Here is an 8,619-nt window from a genome sequence, read left to right on the forward strand (position 1 = left end):
AAAAATAAACATTTTACTTCCGTGAAAATTTTAACTCACGATAATGACTAACGGGAGCCCTGAGCTTGTTTCTCTGCAAGGAGACATCAGGGAGTGATAAGAGACAATTACACCCGAGCTGCGTTGCTTGAGCACAGCCTGCTTGGTCTATGTGGCAAAGCAGCTTGAATCTTGGTCGCCGCATGTTACGCAGAGCGGGCATGTAATGTGGGACTCACCTACCGGTCCGGGATAAATCCATTCTCCTGTCTCTTCTCTGGGCCTTTACCCCTTTGCAAAGAAACTTTCCAAATACATCTGATCTGTTTCTTACTCATTTTACAGCTTGTGGGCTCAGTGTTGGCTCGCAAGTAACCGAGACTTCCAATGATTCACTTCCTGCTAAAGAGCCCCCTGGTGGTTGAAGAAAAATCCACATATAAACGGCATATAGTCCTGAAAATACGGTAAATGGAACAAAAAAATTTGAATGCTTTCTGGTATTGTTCAGGGGGCTGGACCAAATGTGGAGGCGGGCCGGATCCGGCCCGCGGGCCGTAGTTTGGGGACCCCTGCTGTGGAGGCTTGAGATGAAACCATCTTTAAAGTGGACATATGCTTTTAAATTCTCCCTTTTCACATGTAAATCATTAACTTAAGGTCTGTATAGTAGAGGTGCAATGCTTTAGTCTGAATTCCTCATTATTGTACCTCCATAGACCCTCGTTTGCCTCTGTCCTGATACGTTTTAAAGGAACTCGTTTTGTTGCTGTCTTTTTAAATGTGGACAAGATATTTCACACCCTGCCCTCCTCCAGATTGCAGAGTGTTCCACTCCACCACATTCGGTCATTTTTGTAGTTTAATAGCAGCAATATGATTATCTACCAGCAAAAAGAACTTTTTATTCCAAAGTTTATGAAAAATGTCAACAATGGAAGATTTGTAGGTCCATCCTTCCATGTTGGAGCCAAAGTCTGACCCAGAGCAGGGAAGACGACCAACCTGCAGAACTATGCATTCACATGAATGCATCACAATGATGTTATTACTTTATTGACACCCTCACCATCAATACCAACTACCTACAATATGGAGTGTAGTTTAACTACAGCGCCCATGCATGTTACCTATTAGCCTTATATATGTATAAGGCTAAATGCTACTATCAAACCGATGGCCAGGATGTCATGAATAACACACAAAATTCATATCTAAAATAAGTTTTGTTGTCATTTTAGTATTATTAGCAGCTTACCGCTTTGCTGTGCCCCTCACTTCCGTAGAGAGAAGGAGCTGACCTTTAATTAGACGAAGATTTTCACAAAATCCCTTCTGTGGTTGCTGAAAAACTCATCCTCGGAAATGGACTTTCTCCACTAATGTGGGGACGTTTACCCAGACACTTCGTAGAGGCTCTGATGATGGGGTTCTATGTAAAGAGTCCTGTACATTCATGCACTCTAAAACTGAACATTTTCACTTGTCTACTTGCGAATGTTTACTTGCATAACTGAACTATGACTACAAAATCGCTGCAAGAACAAGAAATGGCAGATTCACAAAACTGATAAGCCTGAAGTCATGGCCTTGTTTTAAAAGCTCCACAGCAAATGTGATGATGACATAAATGCAAGAGAGAAAAATGAACAGTCTGAAAAATAGAACCCAAAAAGAACTTGGATATCTACCCAGCAGCGGGAGAGGAATAAATGTAAATTTTTTTGCAATCTTAGACACTCTTTGAATGCAAAAAAATTTATGGAAGGGCTAAAAAAGTTTATTTTGTGTGACATGTCCCCTTTAACACATCATTAGTCATCCACTAAGAGTTGCTGAAATCCCTCTAACTCTAGAGCCATCACAATCTAAGGAGCTGGTGGATTCTCCCATTAAATCAATGTATTCTCTTTGGAAGACCAATGGAAATTCCCTCTTTAAAAGTCATTACTGTTCATTCCCATGACCGGGAGCAGGCCCTTCACCTTGTATTGAATAAACCTGAAGCAGACCAAGAGTTTTTCCTGGAGATGAGCCAGTCTGTAAGGGTGGAAGACATTTTGACAGATAATTTAGGTTTGAAGCTTAAATACACAACTATGATTTACATTCACAGCTCTGTTTTATAGTGGTGCTGTGAGTATTTCAGAAGCAGAGTGAATTACCAGACTTGTTGGAAAGCTAAACTTGGCATGTCAGCGCCAGTGAGGCTCAGGCAGCAGTGGCTCAGGGCGAAGGACACTTGAGGATGAAACTGTTGTTCCTGTGGTTTTACAATGCACTATGACGCAACTCTCCAAAATAACAAGGATAATACCGCTACAATTTTGATCGTGTTGCTTCATAATCCAACTTCCTGTACTTCCCATGAGGCCAAAGTAATATTCGTTGCCCTGGAGATGAACATTCTGGGTAGTTTAAAAGGTCCATATCAGTTTTATTGACATTTCTCATCCAGTCTGGTCCCCATTTGTGGTTTCGTGCAAAAACGCAAGCCAGCTAGTTTACTTGTGCATCTCTGAAGATGTTTTTTTTACGTTTTAGTAACTACATACATATACATCATGTTAGCTAGCTCTGCAGCAGTTTTAGCTGAGTACAAAGATGTTTGACAAAACCTTTAATGTCTGAAATTGTAAAACTGACAAAATCTTGAAATGTTTACAACCTTGAAGATACAGATTATTTTTCTGTTGAACGTCACTCTAAGGGATTCACAAAAAAATTGTCCATTCATGTTTTTTCTATGGAAAAAAAACATGAATGAATACACATTTTCTCATTTTCAAAATAAAATGCAAAAATGCGCTGAAATACCTATATGACACGCTATTGGCGGGCATTTGCAAAACAGCCAATTATTGTCCTTGCTGGTGATTGGCTGTATCCCCAAGAACGGAGATATGAAAGACTTCTGCTATAGTGCTGTGGTTTTTCACTGTATTAATGCATATTAAGGTATATTTTGTGTTGGAACTATTAGTATCAGCAGTTACGAACATTTTTATAGGTTGTCTCAAGTATTGACGGACTTCAGCTGTGCGGCTGTAGACCGGATGTTCCGTATAATAAAGATGGAGCTCTGGCTACAGATTCATCGTCTTCACCACCAAGAAACAGCCAGGCAATGGAAACAAGGACACAGTTAGGTGTTCCCACAGGTCTGTGAACCAAAGAGAGATCAAATTGGGGATGGAACATCACATAGAAAGCTGTTGCCAAACTGTGCTCCGTTTACTGCATTCTCAACAATATCACATCTGATTTCACATACCAAGCCAGAATTACAGCAGCATATATGCAGTTAGAAACATAAATGTAGGCTCAGCAAGTAGTTTGACAATGGGTACACAGCTGAGTGGAGGCCTGACCTGTGTGGGACATTCCAGGAGAAGCTGTGACGGTTGCGAAGGAAGCGCCACCTGCTTAGTTTTCAGCTGATGACGGTGTTAGAAATGAGGACAAATTCATTCAACTGGGAGGAGAACAGAAAATGAACAAAAAAGCTCTGAGGATTCTCCATAAAACAGAACAAAAACTACACCAATATCACCAATAAGTTTGACTGTATGCTGATGATACTTCCTTTGTGGTTCTACAAGCCTATTTCTGTTAAATATGATCATTTTCCAACAACAGCTAATGATAATATATATACAATTTTAATATCACATCAGGTCAAAAAATAAATTTGAAAAGAAGTTAGGTTTAATGAAAAGCTTAGAGATTATTTTGAAAAGGTGATTTTATTCTGACACCTGAACCTCATAAAAAACACATTTACTAATTTATTGAATATGACTGTATATTAGAATTACAGAATGAAAAAAAGAAAAAAACTTTTCGCATGCTTATGTTTGAGCTCTAAGTGTTTAAGGTTGGAAGGCCCTCCTGTCATCACCTTTATCTTTAGCTCCCTTTGGTTACTTGATCAGATTTTCTGGCTGAAGAGTTTAAAAATGTTCATGTTGCTTGCAGTCTGAAAAAAAAAGAAGAAAAAAATTGCTTCAAAATCATGAATAATTTTCCATGTGTTATTTCACACAGCTGACTGTACCCACTGATTCATTATCGTACTAATGTCACAGAGTTCCACTTATCATAATGTGAGCATGACTAAACTGAAGCAATAAAATCTCAAGTACTATAATAGAATGGATCAATCTGCCGAGATTTTTTCTGGGGATTTCACTTGTTTTTTTTTCCATGTATATTTTTTTGGCAGAAACTCCAAATATGATGCCAGTGCTGACCAGGGAGTGTCATTAATTTTTTTATGACTCTAACATATGAGGTGATGAACAAAGTGTTGGCTGAAGGCTGCTCTGGCATTCTTTGTGATCTCAACCATAACCATAACTTCTGTGTCTGATGAGAACCAATAAACACGACGGTGAACATGATTCATCTGGAACAAAGCTTAAATAAAATGACACTTACTGGAAAGTCAAAAGATCTTAGTTTAAGTTTATTTGAGAAAATAAACTAAATATAATTCGGCCATTTCTGACTAAGATGTAGAGGTGAACCAGGGAGGATCCCTGAGGTCCACCACCTACAAATGCTGGAAATGTTCTGCTTCTGTTTACGTCTGTTTCAAAGTAAGCAGAGCAAAGAAGCGTCATGCTGAGAGTAGGATTTAATGCTTACTTTGTTAACCTGCTGGAAGAAATCACTTCTCTTCACTTTGCTTTGGATCATTTATATATTAGGACTTTTTTTCTTTCTCCAACTGACCGACCTCCTCAGAGGAATCGCTAAAAAGCTTGTAAATTCTCAGCAGCAGAAGTAGGGATATGGGGGGCGAACACAGTTCTCCTTCGATTAACTGTGGATGGAGCGGGAGTCCATGAGCAATGAGCTCACCACCAACCGGGTTCTGCAGGAGCAGCAGGGGTGTGAGAGCCGAGCGGCATCCTAACCATCAGCAGATGTTAGCTTAAACATGACTTCAGCTCACAGATATACACGCAGGCCTTCAGCTCGCCTTTGTTCTTTCCAGCAGAGGGCAGGGAGCACATTTTACGACCATGTGCTCCCTCTGGGAAAAAAACCTGCTATCTTTGCACGATGCTTTGCAGATGACCAAAACCGGAAGCAAACATGAAAACCACAAACTCCTGTCATGTTCAATATAAGGTCAGTGAAATACATGTGGCAGTCTTATGCTTTAAGACAGTCACATCTGATGTTATTGTAGTCGAAGATCCGCAACGTTAGCAGCTTCAAGGATTTTATGCCAAAATTTAACAAAGGTTTCATTTAGGATGTTTCCCACCTGATAGTCCAGCAGATTCGGTTTGATTGGAGACCAAAACTGTAATATTTGTTCTATTTTAGCTGCTGTGGTTCTCTTAGTTAAACCAAACAAGCCTTTGAAAAACCTGTTTACACACTCACCTGTGGGGGCATTGCATCAAGAACCAATGAAGGAAATGACTCAAAACCTCTCAAGAAGACATAGAGCGCAACTTCCTTCTTCACCAAATGTAAACCAAAATAGAGTGGTGCCGGATTTTAGCGGTTGGAAGATTTCTCTTCTGTCTTTGACTAAAAACCACAAAAACCCTCTAGCTCTAGACTTACGTGTTTGTTTTGATTGTGTTTACCCATGATGCCCTGCATTTTAGTACTCTTCCTGCTTTACACTTAGCATTCATATGTATTCGAACCGCACCAGAGTTCACTTCAACCAATCTCAAACCCAGATTTATATGTGGAGCAGAGTTTTCTGTATGGTCCATATCAGAGTTTGATTACACGTTCAGACCTCCCCAAACTAACCAGGCTTTCTGACAATCAGACTGGAGTTCAATTAAAGTGTAAATACAGTCAATATACTGCAACAGACTGGCGACCTGTCCAGGGTGACCCCACCTCTCGCCCGGAACATTAGCTGGAGATAGGCACGAGCACCCCTCCCGACCCCACTAAGGGACAAGGGTGTAAGAAAATGGATGGATGGATGGATGTATGGGTACAACCAAAATAAGCGCTAATCTAGCATTAGCATTAGAAATGTCTCGTAGTCCTTAGCCAAACACAAAAGAGGAATCAATCGCTACAATTTAACGACACATTTTATGAAGGAGGAAATTGTGTTCAGTGTCTTCTTGAGAGGTTTTTATGTTGTTTCCTTCAGTGGTTCCTTGGTGTAGCGAACCCACAGGCGAGGAGGAGAACAGGTTTTTCAAATGGCTTGGGTGTTTGAACTGCAGCAGCTGAAAATGGAACAAATTTTACCATTTTTGTCCCCAATCAAATTGAGTCTGCCAGGACTGCCAGGTGTGAAAACAAAAACTCCTGGTTTTCCAAAGCTGTCCATTCATATACCATAGTATGATTTGAAATACCATATTTCAAGCACTATAAATACTTTTTCAAGGCACATTGAGTTGGCAAATAATTTAAGGCATGGCAAAAAATCTGTGTTTAGCATTATTTTTTTTTTCAAATGCTTGATCTTCTTGACCTTTACACATTAAGACAGTTGAAGCGAGAAAGACTTGCTGGTGAAATTATCAAAACTGAAACTTTATGAAGTTTCACATGGTGCAGCTGGCTTTATGAGGCACAAATAAAGATAACAAGTGCCCTGACGTAATTTATTACCACATTAATTGATTATTAACATTACTGAGGGCTCCTTTAATGCATACAGAACCACAGTAGCTGCATGCGTGTAAACACAATTCTCTGCTCCGTCTGTGCCGTTTACAGGCCAGGCAGTATAGGTTCATGCCATCTGGTTGACTTAATGTGCAGTCAGTGTTACGTCATGCCTGCCGAGCAGATTGAGAGAATTGCTTGACTGTATCAAGCAATTCTCATCTTCATCGTTGTCACAAAGACGCTTATTAACCAGGCCTACCTTCCAATTTGGAGTCTTTTTTATGAGCTGGGTTTTTCTTCTATACTGATGATTGGTGTTCATGCCTGTGCAGGTTTGTCTCAGAGGTAGGTGGTGCGCTCTGCACAGAGCAGAAAGAGAAAAAGAAGTTCTAGGAGGTTGTGCCAAGCCGAAACAGGACCTAGTATCCACCCTGAAACCAGTCAGGTGAGGACACCAGTCCACCTCATCCCAGTAAAACCTCCCAACGGAAATGTTCCAGCAAAAAGTCTCTTGACACGCAGCATCGCAAACGTTTCTACCCAAGATTTGGCTCAACCTTCAAAATGACGGACATGAGTGAAAGATGTCTGTTACAGATTGTATCAAACAGACATTTCCTTTTACGGGAGGGAAAGTCGTTCCTCAGGCTGTGAGTGACGTTTCTTACATATTTGCTGTCTGACGCCTTGAAGATCCACTTGTGAGGACTGATGTTGAAGTCAGCGGTCTCACAGATGGCACATTCAACAACAGCCATAAAACACACACCACACACACACTCGCGCACACACCGCCTTGTCTGCATGATTTCCTAATCTCCGGCAGGTTTCCTACGCTGTACTGGAAGAAGTGTAGTGTTTGGATTTCGGTTTTCCAGACTGAGAAACTATAGGATCCAGAATTTAGAATAAGAATGTCTTTTATTGTCGTTGTGCACAAAAGAAAGCACAATGACATTAAAAAAACAGCAACTCGATAATATTGAGATATATCTCAATAAAAAACATTAAAAAAATATAGCAGAAACACATGGATGTTATGGAGAAATAAATAAATAAATGATGTGTTCAGGGCAACAACAGCTCTTGGGTAGAAACAATTTTTTAGTATGTTTGTTCTTGACTTTATTGCCCTGAACATAGTAAATCAGTCAATTGATCAATTATTCTGTAGCCCAAAAGATTTTTCAAAGTGTGTTTCTAAATGTTACTTGTTGCTACTGGTTGAGTACAGAAGAGTTTAACTGCCAGAGTTCGGAAGTAAATTCAGGAGCTGTATCTGTAGCCGTATCGGTTAGAGATATTGGGTATTATGTCTCGTTAAAACGAGGAAAGTTTCTCGTTTTAACGAGACGCAAAGCTCGTTAAGAGAAGAAACTTTTTTTTAATGAGAAACGTTCTTGTTCTAGTGAGATGAGTTTTACATCTCACTGTAGCAGGAACGTGTCATTTTAATGGGAATTTTCGTGTTTTAACGAGACATCGTAATGACTTTATGACATAGCCACTGATCTGATCCAACCTTCCGATTGCAAGATGATCAGAAGGTTGTAGGTTCGATTCCAGCTTCATTCTGCCACATATCGATGTGTCCTTGGGCAAGGCACTTAACCCCAAATTGCCTATCGGTGTATAAATGTGTGAGCGTTTGTGTGAATGGATGAATCTGACTCTAGTGTGAAGCGCTTTGAGTGGTCAGAATGATTGGGCAAGTGCTATATAAGTTCTGTCCATTTACTGTTATAACCAGAATTATTCTCACTTTAACGAGATGCATTTTATATCTTGTTATAACAAGAAAATGAGAAAACTTTCTCAATATAATGTGTCAAAAAAACTCATTAAAATTTCTTGTAATAAAGGCAAGTTTTATATGTTGTTGCATAATACCTCTTTATTATGAGAAAGTTTGTCACTAAAACAAGCAAGATTTCTTGTTACAACCAGGTTCAAAACTTGTTAAAGTTTCTCAGTACAATGAGAAACTTTGGTTTTAACTCGATTCGGGCTACCAGATCGCCGGCGATC

Source organism: Poecilia latipinna, unplaced genomic scaffold (genome assembly GCF_001443285.1).
Source record: "Poecilia latipinna isolate Pla-1442-1.1 unplaced genomic scaffold, P_latipinna-1.0 Scaffold2329, whole genome shotgun sequence".
In the NCBI taxonomy this organism is placed as follows: domain Eukaryota; kingdom Metazoa; phylum Chordata; class Actinopteri; order Cyprinodontiformes; family Poeciliidae; genus Poecilia; species Poecilia latipinna.